We start from the raw sequence: 20,298 nt of genomic DNA, 5'->3' as shown, positions 1-20,298 counted from the left end.
TGAAAGAAGATTGCAAGAGTTTTTAAAAATTAGCTAAAGGGTACAAGAGGCAAGAGTGGACATTGGACTGTTGGAAAATGTGGCTGGGGAAGTATTAATGGGGTCAAAGAAATGTCGGAGGAGCTGAATTGATGTTTTGCACCAGTTTTCACAATAAGAAGACACCAGTAGTGTACCATAGGTTCAAGAGTCAGAGGGCAGGGCTGAGTGCAGTGTCCATCACAAAAGAGAAATGCTGGGGAAGCTGAAAGGTCTAACCGTGGATAAATCATCCAGACTGGATGGATTACACCCTATAATTCTGAAGGAGATAGCTGAGAAGATTGTAGAGACTTTGATGGTGATCTTTCAGGAATCACTAGAGTCAAGGAAGATACCAGAGGACTGGAAAATGGCGAATGGAAGAAGGGAGGGAGGCAGGAGACAGGAAACTAAGGGCCGGTTATCAGCAGTTGCTGGTAAGATTTTAGAATCCCTTATTAAGGATGAGGTTGTGGAGTACCTGGAAGTGCACAGTAAAATAGGGCTGAGTCAGCATGACTTTGGTAAGGGAAGGTCATGCCTGACAAATCTGTTAGGATTCATTGAGGAGATAAAAAATAAGTTAGACAAAGGGGTGCCGGTAGACGTGAGCTGTTTGAATTTTCAAAAAGCATTGACAAGGTGCCACATAGGTGGCTGCTAAATAAGACAAGATCCCGTAATGTTAGGGGCAAGGTACGGTATGGATAGAGGATTGGCTAACTGGCAGAGGCAGAGATTGGGAATAAATGGGTCTTTTTCAAGATGTTGGACTGGGATCTTGTGTGGGTGGTCAGACCATGTGCGGAGGCCCTGTGCAGAGCTGGTACAATGTAGTATCTATTTGAATTTTTTTTTACCTGACTATAATGTCAATCTTTTAACAATGTCTTATTTGTAACTTACTTTTTAAACACTGTAAAGTAGTGTAACTACTTTTTATTCCTCTTTTGTATCCAAGATTTGTACCTAGGTTTGAGTACCTAAGATGGCGCCATAAGAGGCTTTTCACTGTACATCTACAATGGAGTACACATGACAATAGAGAATATTCTATTCTATTCCAAGAAAGGAGGTGCTAACATTGGAGGAGTTTATAGGACTGATCGTAGGAATGAAGTGCTTGTCATATGAGAAGCAGTTGAGGATTCATGGATTGGTACTCGATGGATTTTAGAAAGATATTGGCGGGATCTCATTGAAACTTACAGAATTCAGAGAGCCCAGGATAGAGTGGATGTGGAGAAGATGTTTCCACTCATAAGAGAGATTTGGACCCAAGGGCACCATTTCATTAAAGGGATAACAAGGTGTAGAGCTGGACGAACACAGCAGGCCAAGCAGCATCAGAGGAGCAGGATGCTGCTTGGCCTGCTGTGTTCATCCATCTCTACACCTTGTTATCTCAGATTCTCCAGCATCTGCAGTTCCTACTATCAGTGAAGGGATAGAACATAGAACATTACAGCACAGTACAGGCCCTTCGGACCTCGATGTTGTGCCGACCTGTCATACCAATCTGAAGCCCATCTAAACTACACTGTTCCATGTACGTCCATATGCTTATCCAATGACGACTTAAATGTACTTAAAGTTGGCGAATCTACTACCGTTGCAGGCAAAGCATTCTATTCCCTTACTACTCTCTGAGTAAAGAAACTACCTCTGACATCTGCCCTATATCTTCCACCCCTCAATTTAAAGCTATGCCCCCTCGTGCTCGTCATCACCGTCCTAGGAAAAAGGCTCTCCCTATCCACCCTATCTAACCCTCTGATTATTTTGTATGTCTCAATTAAGTCACCGCTCAACCTTCTTCTCTCTAATAAAAACAGCCTCAAGTCCCTCAGCCTTTCCTCGTAAGACCTTCCCTCCATACCAGGCAACATCCTAGTAAATCTCCTCTGCACCCTTTCCAAAGCTTTCACATCCTTCTTATAATGCGGTGACCAGAACTGTACGCAATACTCCAAGTGCGGCCGCACCAGAGTTTTGTACAGCTGCAGCATGACCTCTTGGTTCCGGAACTTGATCCCTCTATTAATAAAAGCTAAAACACTGTATGCCTTCTTAACAGCCCTGTCAACCTGGGTGGCAACTTTCAAGGATCTGTGTACATGGACACCGAGATCTCTCTGCTCATCTACACTACCAAGAATCTTACCATTAGCCCAGTACTTTGCCTTCCGGTTACTCCTACCAAAGTGCATCACCTCACACTTGTCCGCATTAAACTCCATTTGCCACCTCTCAGCCCAGCTCTGCAGCTTATCTATGTCTGTCTGTAACCTACAATATCCTTTGTTACTATCCACAACTCCACCGACCTTTGTGTCGTCTGCAAATTTACTAACCCATCCTTCTACGCCCTCATTCAGGTCAATTATAAAAATGACAAACAGCAGTGGACCCAACACCGACCCTTGCGGTACACCACTAGTAACTGATCTCCAGGATGAACATTTCCCATCAACCACCACCCTCTGTCTTCTTTCAGCAAGCCAATTTCCGATCCAAACTGCTATATCTCCCACAATCCCATTCCTCCGCATTTTCTACAATAGCCTATTGTGGGGAACCTTATCAAACGCCTTGCTGAAATCCATATACACCACATCAACCGGTTTACTCTCATCTACCTGTTTGGTCACCTTCTCAAAGAACTCAATAAGGTTTGTGAGGCACGACCTACCCTTCACAAAACCATGCTGACTATTCCTAATCAAATTATTCTTTTCTAGATAATTATAAATCCTTCTCCTATAACCTTAAAGGATGACCCTTTAGAACTGAGATGAGGAGGAATTTCTTCAGCAAGCGGGTGGTTAACCTGTGAAACCCATTGTCATAGAATGGTGTGTAGGCCAAGTCACTGAGTGTGTCTGAGATGCAGGTAGATAGGTTCTTGGTTCGTAATGATTATGAGAATAAAGCAGGAGAATTGGGGTAAGAAACATATCAGCTATGATCAAATTTGTGGAGTAAATTTAATGGGCTGAATGGCCTAATTCTACACCATTATCTTATAATCTAATACTGTCCATCACAGTGCACCTGAATAAATCTGGAAGTAAAACATAATTACTGGGCTGACGTCTGTTCTAATTAACAGTTCCATCTGACTATCCAATATCGCCATTTCTTCTCTCGAACCCATGAAATGTGTAATTTCTGGGCATTCCTGGGATTTGTTCTTCTAGTTACTTGTTATAATTGCCAGAGCCATTTATATCCCCACTTTTGTTTGCTATGTTTCTGCTTTAGTTTTGAAGCTTTCGGTCTGAATTAGGGCAGCCTTTCATTGCCATAGCACTGAACTGCCATTGTCTGCGTTATTGCTGAATATTCTGTATGAACCATGAAAGCAGGAGAGAATGTGAATGTTTTCCCAGGAATGGTTTGTTTTTAAGGCTTCTGACATATGTTCCAAAAAAAATTTCTATTTGAAATTCTAACTTTGTTTGATACTCAGGGTCTATTTATATTTTACACACTCACAAAACCCAATAATTTAGAAACAAACACTGAGTTAGGAATCTCCACGTAGAATTTTTGCAGTATAATCTGTTAAGTTCCATCGTACATTCCTCTATAGAATACCCCCCCCCAGCTTCCAGCACCCACCCATGCCTAGAGTCATAGAGCCATACAGCATGGAAACAGATCCTTTGGTACAACTCGTCCATGCTGACCAAGTTTCCCAAACTGAATAATCCCATTTGCCCATATCCTTCTGAACCTTTCCTGTTCATGTACCCATCCAAATGTCTTTTAAATGTCATAACTTTATTTGCATCTACCACTTCACTCAGGCAGTTCATTCCACATATGAACCACCCTCTGTGTGAACAGGTAACCCTTCAGGTTCCTTTTAAATCTTTCTCCTCTCACCTTAAAAATATGCCCACTAGTTTTTAACTCCCCTGCCCTCGGGAAAAGATCTTTGTTGTTCAGTTATCTCTGACCTTAATGTCTGATCATATCTCATATGCAATTCATAGGTCATTTTTAATAATTGTTTTATCTGACAATTTTAATATATTAAAACCTTCATCAAAGAACACATCCCCACTGTGTGAAAGCAGGCCATTCTGCCCATCAGGTCTATGACAAACCTTCAAAGGGCATCCCACCCAGACCTGCCCCCCTACAATGCTACATTTCCAATTGGCTAATCCACCTAGCCTGCACATCCCTAGACATTATGGACAATTTAATATGGCCAATCCATCTAACCTGCACGTCTTTGGACTGTAGGAAGAAACCAAAACACCCAGAGAAAATGCACACAAAGACAGGGAGAATTTGCAGACTCCTCACAGGCAGCCACCCGAGGGTGGAATCAAACCCAGGTCCCTGGCGTTATGAGGCACTAGTGCTGACCACTGAGCCACCATACCTCATTGTCATTGTTTTGAACCTCAAGCTCTTAGAACACTTTCCACTTGCTCCTGCTCCTGGAAAGAAGCAACACTGTCAAGACAATACCATGATTTTTCTTTGGCAAAGACATAGCCTAAGGATGGCACAGTGGCTCAGTAGTTTTATTGCTGTCTCACAGCGCCAGGAACCTGAGTGTGATTCCACCCTCGCATAACTGTCTGTATGGAGTTTGCATGTTCTCCCCGTGTCTGCGTGGGTTTCCTCCGGGTGCTCTGGTTTTCCCACAGTCCAAAGATGTGCAGGTTAAGCGGATTGACCATGCTAAATTGCCTGTTGTGTCCAGGAGTGTGTAAGTTAGGCAGATTGGCTGTGGAAAATGCAGGGCTACAAGGAAGGGGGATGGGTCTGTGTGGAATGCTCTTCAGCGGGGTGGCGTGGACCAGTCGGGCTAATTGGCCTGTTTCCACATTGTAGGGATTCTATGATTTAATATATCTACTTTACTTTTCTACTGATCACACTGTTCAGGCTGATACACCATCCATCTGTGGGAAATTATATCCTGATATCTTATATTTGTTTTGGTCATTCTTCTGAAAAGAAACTCAAACTACAACATTCTGTGTGAAAATAACTTGTTTAGTTTCTAATCTTCACCTAAAGACATCCATCCTCTGCTACCAAACTTAATCTGGATCCAAGCCGGTTATAGAGTCATAGAAATTTATAGCATGGGAACAGACCCTTTGGTCCAACTTGTCCATGCGGACCAGATATCCTAAATGAATCTAGTCACATTTGCTAGAATTTGGCCCATATCCCTCTAAACCTTTCCTATTCATATACCCATCCAGATGCCTTTTAAATGTTTTAATTTACCAGCTTCCACGAGTTCTTCTGGCAGTTCATTCCATACATGCACCATCCTTTGCGTGAAAAAGTTGCTCCTTAGGTTCCTTTTAAATGTTTCCCCTCTCATCTTAAACATGTGCCCTCGAGTTTTGGACTCTCTACCTATCTTCTCCTTTATCCATCTTCTATCCGCCTCCCCCTCTCTCCCTATTTATTTCAGAATCCCCTTCCCCTTCCCCATTTCTTAAGAAGGATCTCGACCTGAAATGTCAGCTTTCTTGCTCCTCTGATGCTGCTTGGCCTGCTGTGTTCATCCAGCTCTACACTGTGTTATTTCAGATTCTCCACCATCAGCAGTTCCTACTATCTCTGCAACAATTTTAACCCCACTGCGAAGCCTGTTCTAAGGATGCCCACCTTAAAGGAGTTACTCTCCTCCCTCCGGAAAAACCTCAGTCCATCCTTCTCCCACTGCAGCCCTCTTGTACTTGCTTCGGCCCTGAAACTGCTCGACCACGTCCTAAAGCAAACCAGGTACTACAGTCACATTTCCTTTCTGAGTACCTGCCTACAGAACCGGATCATCCCCAAAGGACTACCGTCTACATTTAAGCCTTTCCAATTTGGCCCCAACTGCAACGACCACTACATTCAACGTTGATATCCTACAGAAGCGTTTCTCCCTGTGACTTCTGAAACACACACTCGCTGCAATGCGCTGGCATCTCCAAATACTACATCTAAGCCTACCCCAGCTCAGAGCCTCCCTCTCCCAGACCTGCAAAGGACCTCTCCTGTTTTTTATTCGGCATAAGATCCATAACCTGAACTCACAATTCTACTTGGCTTTATTAGACACTAAAAGCTGAAAGTACTTTAAACTTATTGGTTCCTGCCACCATACCCAAGACCGGCTTTATTAGACACTAAAAGCTGAAAGTACTTTAAACTTATTGGTTCCTGCCACCATACCCAAGACCCTCCCTACCATGTGCCCACTGCCATTGGCCATGTGGCTGCCTTCGGAGCACCAACAGTTCCCACGGATGATGTCACATCCGCTACTGCCTGGGATGCCACTTCCAGTACAGCCAACGCCATTGACACTGATGCTGAAACCACTGCCTCCATTTCCCAAGCTAACACAGACATAGAGGACGCCGCTGCCATCAACATCCAAGATTTACTGGCTGACCCCACTCCGCCCACCGCCGACCTCGCTCCGTACACCGCCAACGTCACTCCGCCCACTGCCTCCGCAGCCAGCACCTCCAGACGAGACAATAGCACCCAGCCCTGCTGAGTTTTCACCATCCCCCCAGATCTCCCCCTTACTGAGGACGAACGGTCAGTCCTCAGTAAAGGACTCACCTTTATCCCCCTCCACCCACACGCTTGGACATTGAGCAGTTGTACCGCCGCCTCCGCGCTTACTTCTTTAACTGTGAGCTTAACCCTCCCTCTACAGACCACTTCTCCCACCTCCAACACACCCCCTCCTCCTGGACACTACCCCAAGGCCTACCCTCCCTCGACCTCTTCATCTCCTAATTGCCATCGGAACATCGATCGCCTCAAATTCTCCACCCCCTCACCCACTCCAACCTCTCCCCCACAGAATGTGTAGCCCTCCACTCCCTCCGGTCCAATACCAACCTCACCATAAAACTCACACGCAAGGGAGGCGCAGTTGCGGTATGGTACACTGACCTCTACATAGCCAAGGCCAGACGCCTGCTCTCTGACACCTCTTCCTATCGCCCCTTGATCATAACCCCACCCCCCGAGCACCAAACCATCATCTCCAAAACCATCCACAACCTCATCACCTCAGGTGACCTCCCACCTACAGCCTCTAACCTCATCACTCCCCAACCCCATACCTCCCACTTCTATCTTCTTCCAAAATCCACAAGCCTGACTGCCCTGGTTGACCCGTTGCCTCTGCCTGCTCCTGCCCCATTGAACTTATCTCCACCTATCTCAACTCCATTTTCTCCCCCTTGGTCCAGGAACTCCCCACCTATGTCCATGACACCACCCACACTCTCTACCTCCTCCAGAACTTGCAATTCCCTGGTCCCCAACACCTCATCTTTACCATGGATGTCCGGTCCCTATACACCTGCATTCCCCATGCAGATCGCCTAAAGGCCCTCCGCTTCTTCCTGTCCCGCAGGCCCAACCACTCCCTCTCCACTGACACCCTCATCCACTTAGCCAAACTCGTCCTCACCCTCAACAACTTCTCTGTCACTTCCTCCCACTTACTACAGACAAAGGGGGTAGCCATGGGTATCCACATGGGCCCAAGCTATGCCTGCCACTTTGTAGGATACTTGGAACAATCCCTCTTCCAAAGTTACACTGGCCCTATCCCCCAACTCTTCCTCCGTTACGTTGATGACTGTATTGGCGCCGCCTCGTGCTCCCACGAGAAGCTCGAACAGTTCATCCACTTCGCTAACACCTTCCACCCAACCTTAAGTTCACCTGGACCATCTCTGATACCTCTCTCTCCTTCCTTGACCTCTCTGTCACCATCTCTGGCATCCACCTGGAAACCAATCTCCATTTCAAACATACCGACTCCCACAGCTACCTAGAATACACATCCTCTCACCCACTTTCCTGCAAAAATGCCATCCACTGTTGCCAATTCCTTCACCTCCGCTGCATCTGCTCCCGAGATGAGGTATTCCATGCCCGGACATCCCAGATGCCCTTTTTTTCAAGGACCACAACTTCCCCTCCACATTGGTCGAAAATGCCCTCGACCGTGTCTCCTGCATTTCCCGCAACTCACCCCTCACACCCCCTCCCCGTATTTAATAACCAAAACAGAATCTACCTCGACCTCACGTACCACCCCACCAACCTCCGGATCTAAAGCATCATCCTCCAACATTTCCGCCATCTGCAATCTGACCCCACTACCAAAGACGTTTTCCCTCCCACCCTTATCTGCTTTCCAGAGGGACCACTCTTTCTGTGACTCCCTTGTCTGCTCCACACTTCCCACCAGCCCCACTACCCCAGCACATTTCCCTGCAACTGAAGCAAGCGCTACGCCTGCCCCCTCACCCCTATCCCAGGCCTAAGAAGACCTTCCACATCAAACAGATGTTCACCTGCACATCTGCTAATGTGGTATACTGTATCCGCTGTTCCCGTTGTGGCCTCCTCTACATCGGGGAAACCAAGCAGAGGCTTGGGGACCGCTTTGCGGAACACCTACGCTCAGTTCGCAACAAACAACTACACCTCCCAGTTGCGAACCATTCCTCCTCCCCCTCCCACTCCTTGGACGACATGTCCATCCCGGGCCTCCTGTATTGCCACAATGACCCGAAAGCTGCAGGAATAGCATCTCATATTTCACTTGGGAACCCTTCAGCCCAATGGTATCAGTGTGGACTTCACAAGCTTCAAAATCTCCCCTCCCCCAACTGCATCCCAAAACCAGCCCAGCTTGTCCCCGCCTCCCTAACCATTCCTCCCACCTCAAGCCTCCTTGGCCTGTCCGTCCTCCCTGGACTGACCTATCTCCTCCCTAACTCCCCACCTACACTCACTTTTACTGGCTCTATCCCTGCCTCTTAGACCTGTCTGTCTCCTGTCCACTTATCTTCTCCTTTATCCATCTTCTATCCGCCTCCCCCTCTGTCCCTATTTATTTCAGAATCCCCTTCCCCTCCCCCATTTCTGAAGAAGGGTGTCGACCCGAAATGTCAGGTTTCCTGCTCCTTTGATACTGCTTGGCCTGCTGTGTTCATCCAACTTCACACTGTGTTATCTCAGATTCTCCAATATCGGCAGTTCCTACTATCCCTGGAAAAGACCATGTCTGTTTACCGTATTCATGCCCTACAAGGTCACCCATCGGCCTCCAACACACCAGGGAAAGTTGCTCCAGCCTATTGGTGAGTCAGAAAACCAAACTGCCTTCCTTTTTGGGTGAAGTTTATTGACTACTCAGTCGAGAGTTCCTTACACTGACAATGTTATAAGCGCTCTCGATAATGTAGCGAGTTTAGTTCACTACAACCTCATATATATATTTTTCTATTCAACCTCAACAGAGATGTAATGACCTCTGAAGTAGATGGGACCTGAACTCAGACCTCCTTGCTCTTAGTTAGGGATGCTATCACTGTACCATGAGAACCTGCTCCCTATATTTTTGTTTTATAATTTAAACTATTTTTTCTTAATCACCCTGTTCAGAGATGTTATTCCATGTGATGGAGCTTGAAACTGGCCAGCTCTGGTGCGGAGGGAGGGACACTGCCATTGTGCCACAAGGAGGCCCTTCTCTCCTGTAATATGTGCTTGGACAATTAGCAGCCACCACTTGTTTCTTCTTAATCTTAAACAGCTACTTTTTCACTCGTTATGTCTGCATGATTTTCCTTGGCACATCGTATTTCTCTTTTTTCTAATCTTCTTCTCCAGCTAGCTCCTTTGAAATTTGGGTGCTGAGGCAGCTATAACATGTAAGACCCAAGGTAAGAGAAATAGGACATGCTTGGTAAGCAATCATGCTGTTATTTAGGCTACTTAAAACTTGAAGCAGAAAACTAACACTGCCTTGGAGATGTCTTTCCCAGCCCAGTTGAACATGAATCTTAAAATTATGGCCCTTGCCATTGACTGTTCTCCTAAGGGGAACAGCTGATTTCTGTTCACTCTGTCCATGTCCCTTGTGAGCATATACACCTCAAGCAGGACCCCTATCAACCTTCTCTGCTCTGAAGAAAACAACCTGAGCCTATCCAGTCTATCTACATAGCTAAACTGCTCCATCCCAAGCAACATCCTGGTGAATTTCCTCTACATCCCCTCCAATGCAGTCATATCCATCATATAGTGTGGTGACCAGAACAGCAAATAATATTTCAGCTGTAGCCTAATCAAAGTTTTGCACAGCTCCAGTATGACCCCCTTGTTCTTAGAACCTGTACCATGACTGATAAAGGCAAGTGTCTCGTATGTCTTCTTAACTACCCTGTAAATCTGTCCTGCTTTCAGGGATCTGTGGACAAGCATTGCAAGATCCTTCTATTCTTCCAACTTTATAATGTCTTGCCATTCGTTGAGTGCTCCCTTGATTTGTTCCTTCTTGCAAAGTGCATCAACTCATATTTGTCAAGGTAACATTCCATAGTGTGATCTGCAAATTTACTTATCATCCTCCCCACATTTGCTTCTATAACATTTATATATATCACAAGCCATAAGGGACCCAGCACTGATCCCTGTGGAGCACCGCGGGACACCACCTTTCAGTCACAATAAGCACCCTACTTCCACCACCCTCTTTCTCCTACCGCTAAACCCATTTTGGATCTAACTTGCCAAGTTCCTCTGAACCCTCTGTGCTCTTAGTCCCTTTATCAGTCTCCCATGTGGGACCTCGTCAAAGGCTTTGTTGAAATTCATACAAACCACATCAACTACACTATCCATATCTATACCTCAGGTCGCCTCCTGGAAAAATTTATTCATGTTTGTTAGACATTACATCCCTCTGACAAAGCCATACTGACTTATTTCTAATGAAATCTTGCTTCTTCAAGTGGAGATTCTCTCCTTCAGAATTTTCTCAAAGATTTTTCTTACCATTTATGTGGAATGCTGTGGTCTGTAATTCTCAGGCTCATCTCTACCATCCCTCTTGAAAAGTAAAACTATGTTAGCTGTCCTCCAGATCTCTGGCTTCACCTGTAGCCAGAGAGGAATTGAAAATTTGACCCACAGCCTCTTTAATTTCCTCCCATGTATCTCACAGCAGCCTGGGTTACAACTCATCTGGGTCTAGGGATTTGTTCACCTTTAAGCACATCAAACCAGTCAAGAACGTCTCAGTCCCTCACCCTGAAATCTGTACCTACATCCTCCTTCTCTAAAGACCATAAGACATAGGAGTGGAAGTAAGGCCATTCGGCCCATCAAGTCCACTCTGCCATTTAAATCATGGCTGATGGGCATTTCAACACCACTTCCCTGCACTCTCCCCGTAGCCCTTGATTCCTTTTGAGATCAAGAATTTGTCGCTCTCTGCCTTGAAGGCATCCAACGTCCCGGCCTCCACTGCACTCTGCGGCAATGAATTCCACAAGCCCACCACTCTCTGGATGAAGAAATGTCGTCTCATTTCAGTTTTACATTTACCCCCTCTAATTTTAAGGCTGTGCCCACGGGTCCTAGTCTCCCCGCCTAACGGAAACAACTTCCTAGCGTCCACCCCTTCTAAACCATACATTATCTTGTAAGTTTCTATTAGATCTCCCCTCAACCTTTGTGAAGACAGAAAGGGAGTAATGGTTTAACACCCTATTAGATTCCTCTGGGTTCACGCACACATTGCCCCCTTGGTCCCCTACTCTTTCCTGATTATCATCTTTCCATTGATATCTTAAAGAATTTCTTGGGATTCTCCCTAATCTTACCTGCCGGTATTTATCCATGCCCTGTCTTTGCTCTTTTAATTGACTTCTTAACTTTCCCCCTGCATTTTTTTTATACTCTACTAGGGCATCTGTTGATTTTCTAACTTTGTATCTGTTAAAGGCCTGTCTTTTCCTCCTTATTTAGTCTTGTAGATTCTTAGAGGTTGATACAAAAGTCATTTCTTTTAATATTTTATGAATGATAGAATCATACAGCATGAAAACAGACCCCTCAATCCAACTAGTCCACACCAAACATGTTCTGAAATTAAACTAGTCCCACCTGCCTGCTCTTGGCCCATATCTCGCCAAGCCTTTCCTATTCATGTAAAAACTGAAAGAACTGTGGATGCTGGAACAAAAGCAAAGTTTCTGGAAAAGCCCAGCAGGTCTGACAGCATCTGTAAAGGAAAAAACAGCATTTCGGGTCCAGTGACCCTTCCTCAGAACTCATTCCTATTTCCTATTCATGTACTTATCCAAATGTCTTTTAAATGTTGTAACTGTACCTACATCTACTGCTTCCTGTGGCAGTTCACAAACTAACCATTTTGGATGAAAAAGATGCCCCTCATATCCTTTTCAAATTTTTCTCCTCTCATGTTAAAAAAATGACACTAGTTTTGAACTTCCCCACCTTAGAGAAAAGACGTTTGTGATTCACCGTATCTATGCCTGACATAATTTTATGAATCTTTATAAGGTCATCACTCAACTTCCTATAGTCTAGTGAAAAATGTCTCAGTTTATTTAAATAACTTAAATTCTTCATTTCCGGCAACATCCTTGTCAATCTTTTCTGAACCCTCTCTTGTTTAATATTATCCTTTCTAAAACAGGGTGACCAGAAGTGCACACCGTACTCCAGAAGAGGCCTCACTAACATCCTGTACAACATCAACATGATGTCCCAACTCCTACACATAAAGGTCTGAGTAATGAAGCCAAGTGTGCTAAATATCTACTTAACAATCCTGTATACCTGTGATGCAGATTTCAAAGAATTATGTACCTGAACCCTGAGGCCTCTCTGTTCTACAACACTACCCAGGATCCTACCATTATTTGTGTAAGTCCTACCCATGTTTGTTTTACCAAAATACAATACATTGCATTTATCCAAATTAAACTCCATTTTGCCACTTCTCAGCCTATTGACCCAATTGATCAAGATCTCTTTGCAATCTTAGATGACTTCTTCATTGTCCACTATATCACTAGTTCTTGCAGTCATCCACAAACTTACCATGCCTCCTATATTCCCATCAAAATCATTTATATAAATGACAAACAAAAGTGGACTTGTGTTGATCCCTGTGGAACACAGCTGATCAGAGGCTTCCAGTCTGAAAATAACCCTCCAACATCACCCTTTGTCTCCTTCCATTAAGCCAATTTTGCTTCCAATTGGAAAGCTTACCCTGAACCTCGTGATAGGGTGTGCAAAAAACACAAAAATGGAGCAGTAACTGGATGTGAGTTTGCTCGCTGAGCTGTTAGGTTAGTTTTCAGACATTTCGTCACCATTCTAGGTAACATCATCAGTGAGCCTCCGATGAAGCGCTGGTGTTATGTCCCGCTTTCTATTTATCTGTTTAGGTTTTCTTGGGTTGGTGATGTCATTTCCTGCGTTGGTGATGGCATTTCCTGTTCTTTTTCTCAGGGGATGGTAGATTGGCTCCAAATCAATGTGTTTGTTGATGGAGTTCCGGTTGGAATGCCATGCTTCTAGGAATTCTCGTGCATGTCTCTGTTTGACTTGTCCAAGGATGAATGTGTTGTCCCAATCAAAGTGGTGTCCTTCCTCATCTGTATGTAAGGATACGAGTGATAGTGGGTCATGTCGTTTTGTAGCTAGTTGATGTTCATCACCAATGCAGGAAATGACATCACCAACCCAAGGAAATCTAAACAGATAAATAGAAAGTGGGACATAACACCAGCGCTTCACTGGAGGTTCACTGATGATGTTACCTAGAATGGTGATGAAACGTCTGGGAAGAAACCTTCCAGCTCAGTGAACCAGCTTACATCCGGAACAAAATAAAGACCCACTCTTTTGTGGACCGAGAATAGGAGAGCGCGACTGTGTTGGAGGTGGAAGGAAGGCGTCAGGTTGGCTGTGCACCCTTGCAACCAGTGGATCTTAATGCTGGCTTCGGCCTAACGCTGGTTCAGGGGAGCAGCCAACCTGCAACGATGGCTGCGGCGAGTGCTCGTGCCCTGGGTCAGGAGGTCCGGAACACCATCCGCGTTTCCATGAAGAAGGTGGATGAAGGTGCACCTGTGGGCCGCACCTTCTTTGTGAAGAAGGTCCTGTTGGACTGCTGTGGGTTCACTGCTGTGGACATTTACTGCCTGCAGGATTTCCCTGGAGGAGGTTTTTACGATGTAACCTTCAGGAGTGCCAAGCTTTGCGAGCGCTTCCTGGAGGTTTTCAAGGAAAAAGGAGGTGAGGGTCCCCTGTCGGTACTGACCGCTGTCCCACTGTTTGTGATGCTGGCGCAGAGGAGCCGTATGGTGACTGTACACATGTACGATCCGCATGTGCCAGCAGTTGATGTCCTGACCTTCCTCGGAAGGTACGTGAAGTTGGAAGGGGACCTAACCGACATCATGGACCCTTTCGGGATCTGGACCAGTAAGAGGCAGGTCAGGGTGACGCTGAGGAAGGGCTCGGACAGGAACGTCGTACACCCACCGTCCAGCTTCGCGATCGGGGGAAGCAGGGGCTAACTGACCTACGCAGGGCAACCTAAAGTCTGCCATGCCTGTGGTAGGTCAGCTCACGTGGCAGCCGACTGCAAAGCCACCATCTGCAGGAACTGCAGGGAGGAGGGGCACCTTGCAAAGGATTGCCCAAAAGAAAAAAGCTGCAACCTTCGCAGGGAAGCGGGCCACCTCTATAGGGGATGCCCGCAGCGGGGGACCACCTACGCCCAGGTCACTGGCAGGGACAATGCGGGGCAAGACCCCCGGAGGAGAGGAAGGCACCAGACCCCTGCAAGGACCCCCCTAATGTGCAGGATGGACCCGAGGCCAGCAAAGTGCCCCTGCAGGCTCCACTCCCCACCGACAACCTGGAGTCGATGGAGGAGGCGACAGGTGACCCAGGGGAGTGGACAACGCTCTGGAAAGCGAGGAGGAAGGCGCTTCGGTGGGCCCAGGCACTGCAACCATCAGGCGGGAAGAGGCAGCTACAGGTGGGCTATAAGAGCTCCTCTGACGAGGGAGATTCGGAGGAGGCCTGTCCAAAGCAGAAGCTAAAGATCTCAAGGGAGAAGGAAAGCAGCTCCCCGCATCCAGGTGACGGAAGGCGTCCTGAGGCTCCCTCTGACACCCAGCCACGTGCTGCTGGGGCTCTGGAGGGCCCCCCGATGGGGGGATGCCACCCGGAAGGCAGCACGGACGGTTTCCTGAGCCCGGAGAGGGTCCAGCAGTTAGCCCAGGCAATGGGCATGAAGAGACAGATGGAGGGGCTGGACCTTGGACTTGGGGAGGATACTGCGGTCACTGCCCACCATGGGGGTACGAGTTGCGAGCATTAATGTGCGCAGCGTCCAGTCCACTGCCTCTTGCTGGCCGACTGTTACTTACAGGACGACCAGCTGGCCGGCAAGGGGACGTGGAAGCTCAACACGACTCTCTTGACCCCAGAGAACGTCGCGGAGCTTAAGAGGGAGTACGCTGGTTGGAGAACCATGAAACCCCTCTTTGAGTCTCCGGGCGACTGGTGGGAGATGGTGAATGAGAACATCAAGAGGTTCTTTGTCCTCAAGGGTGTTCGGAAGGCGAGAGAGAGGCGGGGAAAGCTGTCGCAACTCCAGAAAAGGGTGCAGAACCTGCTCCTTCTGCAATTGATGGGGGTCGATGTCACAGAGGACCTCTGCGAGGTGAGGGGCCAGCAAGCCTCGCTGTTTGCCGTGGAGGCCTCCCGCATAATCTTCCGGTCCAGGGTCCACTCCGTGGAGCAGGACGAGACGTGCTCGCGTTTCTTCTTTCAGAAGGTGCACAAAGAGAGCTCTGTGCTTAGCCGGCTGAAGGAGGACGACGGCTCAGTGACGTCCTCTCGGCTCGACATTTTGAGGATCAACAGGTCCTTCTATGCCGGACTGTACGACGCGAAGCCCACAGACAGCACGGCCTCGGAGTCGTTCCTGTCGTCTATCACGGAGGTCTTAGACGACGGCACGAGGGAGGGCTGGACCGGCCGAAATCCCTGGACGAGCTGACCAGATCCCTCAAGGCCTTGGAGAGGAATTAGACTCCCGGGAGCGACGGCTTACCGGTCGAGCTGTGTTCCGCTCTGTAGGACCTGGTCGGCCAGGACCTGCTGGAGGTGTACGATAGTGCGCTTCGGGCAGGGGAAATGTGCAAGTCCATGAGGAAGGGCATCATCACCCTCATTTACAAGAGGAAGGGGGAGAGGGAAGAAATTAAGAATTGGCGTCCCATTTCATTATTGAACGTGGACTACAAAATCCTGGCCAAGGTCATAGCTAACCGGGTCAGGTCTGTCCTGGAGTCGGTGATTCACCCTGACCAAACCTGTGCTGTGCTGGGCAGGAGATCACTGAGAGCGTCGCGCTCATCAGGGATACGATCGCCTACGTGTAGGACAGGCGGGTGGACACCTGCCTCGTCAGCCTGGATCAGGAGAAGGCCTTCGACAGGGTCTCTCATGCTTACATGAGGGACGTTCTCTCCAAATTGGGGTTCGTGGAGGGCATCCTCAATTGGATCTGGCTGCTCTACACCAACATTGTTAGCGCAGTCTCGATCAACGGGTGGGAATCGGACAGTTTTCCCGTCAGATCTGGAGTCAGGCAGGGCTGCCCGCTCTCTCCTGCCTTGTTCGTGTGCTATGTGGAGCCCTTCGCCGCATCCATCAGGAAGGAGGTGAGCCTGAAGGGCGTGACTATCCCAGGCAGCGGAGGCCTTCAGGTCAAGACCTCCCTGTACATGGATGATGTCGCCGTCTTCTGCACCGATTGTCGGTTGGTGAGTAGGCTGTTGGACATCTGCGGCCAGTTTGAACTGGCCTCGGGTGCCAAATTCAATAGGGGTAAGAGCGAGGCCATGTTCTTCAGGAACTGGGACGACCGCTCCTTCATCCCCTTCACCGTCAGGACAGACTACCTGAACGTGCTGGGTGTTTGGTTCAGTGGAGCTGGGGCGTGCACTAATACTTGGGAGGAGTGTATCACCAAACTGAAGCAGAAGCTGGGCAGGTGGATGCTCTGGTCCCCCTCCATCGCGGGTAAGAACCTGGCTGTCAGGTGCGAGGGGCTTTCGGTACTGTTGTATGTGGCGCAGGCCTGGCCTATTCCCTGGACCTGCGTCGCTGCGGTCACCTGGGCCATCTTCCACTTCATTTGGGGTTCGAGGATGGACCGGGTCCGCAGGGACACCATGTAACAAAGACCTGGAAAATGGGGGAAAGGGCGTACCGAACGCCACTCTCGCCCTGATGCCTACTTTTGCATGCGGCTGCATCAAGCTGTGCGTAGATCCTCAGTACGCAAACACCAAGTGTCACTACTTACTGAGGTTCTACCTGTCCCCGGTGTTGCGAAGGATGGGCCTGGCCTTGTTGCTGCGGAAGGCTCCGAGTAGGTGGATCGTCCCGTACCACCCGTACTTCGGGGAGAAATTTTTGAAGGGAAACACCTTTGACCACAAGGCCGTCAGGCCATGGTCAGCACGTAGTATCCTCGAGACCCTTCGGGAAAAGGAGAGGGTGGATCCCATCGTGTGGTTTCCCCACGCAGACTGCCAAAGTCTTTTGGCAGAATGCCTCGACACCAGAACTTTCAAACAAGCACAAGGACATTGCTTGGCTGGCGGAGAGATGGGCTCTGCCAGTGAGATCCTTTATGCATGCCCGGAATCTCTGTGCCACCGCACGCTGCCCTCGAGGCGGCTGCGGCGGGGACGAGACTGTCGATCACCTCCTTCTGGAGTGTGCCTATGCGCAGGAGGTCTGGAGGGGGATGCAGTGGTATTTGTCGAGGTTCGTCCCGAGCAGCTCCGTGAAATGGGACCCGGTGCTCTCCGGGCTGTTTCCCGGGACGCACACCGAGACCAACATCAACTGCGCCTGGAGGATCATCAATGCGGTGAAAGACGCTCTTTGGTCTGCCCGCTGAAAGAACTGACCCCGACCAAGTGTTGCAGACTGGCGCACTCCAAGGTCCAGGACTACGTGCTGAGGGACGCGCTAAAGCTTGGGGCAGCCGCTGCCAAGGCGCGGTGGGGAAAGACCACGGTATGAAACCCCTCGTCCAGAATAGAAAAAAGGGCCCTATCTGGTACCTGGGCCCAGCTGGCGCCTTCCCCAACTGGTCAGGGGGCCAACGGGGACTGTGCGGGGAGACAACTATTTTCTTTGGTTAGTTTTTTTTTTCTTCTTTGTTTTGTTTTTGCCTTTAGTTGGTGTATGTACCCCCGGGTAACCCGGAGCGGCTTGCACGACTGGGTAGGTGTATAAATGTTTTATTTTTTTGTACATTCTATGAATAAAGTATATTTTTTCATAAAAAAAGGTGACGTAACGTCTGAAAACTAACCTTCCAGTTCAGCGAGCAAACTCACATCCAGAAACTCAACCGGAGCTACAAATCTTCTCAAAACTCGATGGAGCAGTAACCCACAGCAGGGTAGATAAATCCCAAGGACCTGATCAGGTGTGTCTCAGAACTTTGTGGGAAGCTAGGGAAGAGATTGCTGGGCGCCTTGCTGAGATATTTCTATCATTGAAAGCTGTGGGTGAGGTGCCGGAAGACCGGAGGGTGGCTAATGTGGTGCCACTATTTACGATAGGTGCGAAGGCAAAGCCAGGGAACTGTAGACCAGTGAGCCTGACATCAGTAATAGAATATGAAAGAACTGCGGATGCTGTAAATCAGGGACAAAAACAACCCAGCTTGCCCCCAGCTCCCTAACCTGTCCTTCCTCCCGCCTATCCCCTCCTCCCACCCCCATCTCCTACCTACTAGCCTCATCCTACCCCCTTGATCTGTCCACCCTCCCTGGACTGACTTATCCCCTCCCTACCTCCCCACCTGCACTCACCTTTACTGGCTCCATCCCTGCCTCTTTTACCTGTCTGTCTCCTCTCCACCTATCTTCTCCTTTATCCATCTTCTATCCTCCTTCCCTTCTCTTCTTATTTATTTCAGAACCGCCTGCTGCCAGACCTGCTGAGCTTTCCTCGCACTTTGTTTTTGAGACTGACATCAGTGATGAGCAAGTTGTTGGAGAGAGTTGTGAGGACAGGATTTACATGGATTTGGAAAGCAAAGGATTGATTGGGATAGTTGGCATGGCTTTGTGCATGGGAAATCATGCCTCAATAACTTGACTGAGTTTTTTGAAGAGGTGAAAGATAGTTGAAGCAGAGTGGTAGACATTGTCTGTATGGACTTCCGTGAGGCGTCCGATAAAGTTCTGCGTGTAGTCTAGTTAGTAAGGTTAGATGACATGGGATCCAGGGAGCTAGCCAATTGGATACAAAATTGTCTTGAAGATGGGAGAAAGAGGGTGGTGGTAGAGGGCTGTTTTCCAAACTGGAGGCCTGGAGCAGTGTGCCACATGGATCAGTGTGGAGTCCACTGCTTTTCGTCATTTACATAAATGATTTGGATGTGAATATAGGAGGTATGTTCAATAAGTTTGCAGATGACACCAAAATTGGAGGTGTAGCGAACAGTGGAGAAGGTTATCTTAAGTACAATGGGACCTTGATCAGATGGGCCGATGAGTGGCAGACAGAGTATAATTTGGATAGTGATATTAGGAGCTGCAGATGCTGGAGAATCCGAGATAACAAAGTGTGGAGCTGGCTGAACACAGCAGGCCAAGCAGCATCACAGAAGCACAAAAGCTGACATTTCGAGCCTAGACCCTTCATCGGAGGAACTTTTTTTTTGCAGAGAATAGGGTGTGTATGGAATGAGCTCCCACAGGATGGTGCAAATATAACATTTAAAAGGCATTTAGATGGGTATATGAATAGGAAGGGTAGAGAGGTTATGGGCTAAATGCTGGAAAATGGATTGAGGTCAGTTTTGGATATCCAGTCAGCATGGACGATTTGGATTGAAGGGGCTGTTTCCATGCTGTATGTCTCTGTTGCTCTATAAGTAGCTTCGGGGGATATCATTAGATTATCACAACATGCTTGTGTATTATTTGGTTGGTTATTTTTCTGGATTTGGCGTCACTAACCACGCCTTGCATCTCTGCAGCCTGTCTTTAATTTGCCCAATAGCTTAAACAATGATAGTAAGTCCAAGAGGTTATACTTCTGTGCAATGATCAGAGGAATGTATACTTGAAAAGTGGAAATATCACACTCTTATCAGACCAATGTTCAAGCTCTGAGTACGACATGGTTTGTTTGCATAGAGTAAATAAGCAGTGTTCTGTTTAAAGATGGGAGCAAAATGTTTCTGTGTTTTACATTGCATGTAATTATAAAGAAGCCACTTGCTTTCTTTTTAAATACAAACTCTAAGTCATTAATCCACTTCTTGCATATTAGAACAGGCTATTGATTAAAAACTAATTCAGCTTTTCTTCTGGTCAT

The 20,298-nt window shown here is 47.7% G+C and overlaps 1 protein-coding gene across 5 annotated transcripts in view; it reads left to right on the top strand.

The window, feature by feature from the left end:
• xylb (xylulokinase homolog (H. influenzae)) overlaps positions 1 to 20,298 on the top strand; it is a 280,173-nt gene that overhangs the window by 101,003 nt on the left and 158,872 nt on the right. The window contains exon 16 of one of the 5 annotated variants that reach the window (XM_059640106.1): positions 12,548 to 12,696. The exons of the other annotated variants lie outside the window; for them this stretch is intronic. The gene's annotated coding sequence lies outside the window, so the exon portion shown is untranslated. Of the gene's footprint in view, positions 1 to 12,547; positions 12,697 to 20,298 lie in introns of those variants that run through there. 5 annotated transcript variants of the gene reach the window in all.

Source organism: Stegostoma tigrinum, chromosome 2 (genome assembly GCF_030684315.1).
Source record: "Stegostoma tigrinum isolate sSteTig4 chromosome 2, sSteTig4.hap1, whole genome shotgun sequence".
Classification (NCBI taxonomy): Eukaryota; Metazoa; Chordata; class Chondrichthyes; order Orectolobiformes; family Stegostomatidae; genus Stegostoma; species Stegostoma tigrinum.
The sequence above is the reverse complement of the archived record's forward strand: the minus strand, read 5'-3'. Positions and strand labels throughout refer to the sequence as shown.